Consider the following 453-nt stretch of genomic DNA (forward strand, 5'->3'; position numbering starts at 1 on the left):
GTGTGTGTGTGTGTGTGTGTGTGTGTGTGTGTGTGTGTGTGTGTGTGTGTGTGTGTGTGTGTGTGTGTGTGTGTGTGTGTGTGTGTGTGTGTGTGTGTGTTTATGCTCATAGGAGTTCAATTTAAGAAGCCTGTCTTTACTTAACCCATTTCTCTTTTTTATATTGTTCCCCAGTCCTTAAGAATGTAAGACTGAGGCCTTAAAGTGGAGTTATCCACAGTGAGGGTCTAAATATGTATCCTTATGTTCAAAGATGACTCAAATATGTCAGCCGATGGGGGGGTTGCCGTGTCACTGCACAGCAGGGAATTGGCAGGGACAGTGATTTTGGACTTCAGGCGGCAATGAAGTAGATTGGGATCAGAAATCCTTGGGCAGAGAGAGAGAGACGAGGTCAGGTGGGAGGGCTATAAAAGCACTGCCTCCTCTACTGGAACATGTACTTAATGTCAA

Source organism: Eleginops maclovinus, chromosome 10 (genome assembly GCF_036324505.1).
Source record: "Eleginops maclovinus isolate JMC-PN-2008 ecotype Puerto Natales chromosome 10, JC_Emac_rtc_rv5, whole genome shotgun sequence".
Classification (NCBI taxonomy): Eukaryota; Metazoa; Chordata; class Actinopteri; order Perciformes; family Eleginopidae; genus Eleginops; species Eleginops maclovinus.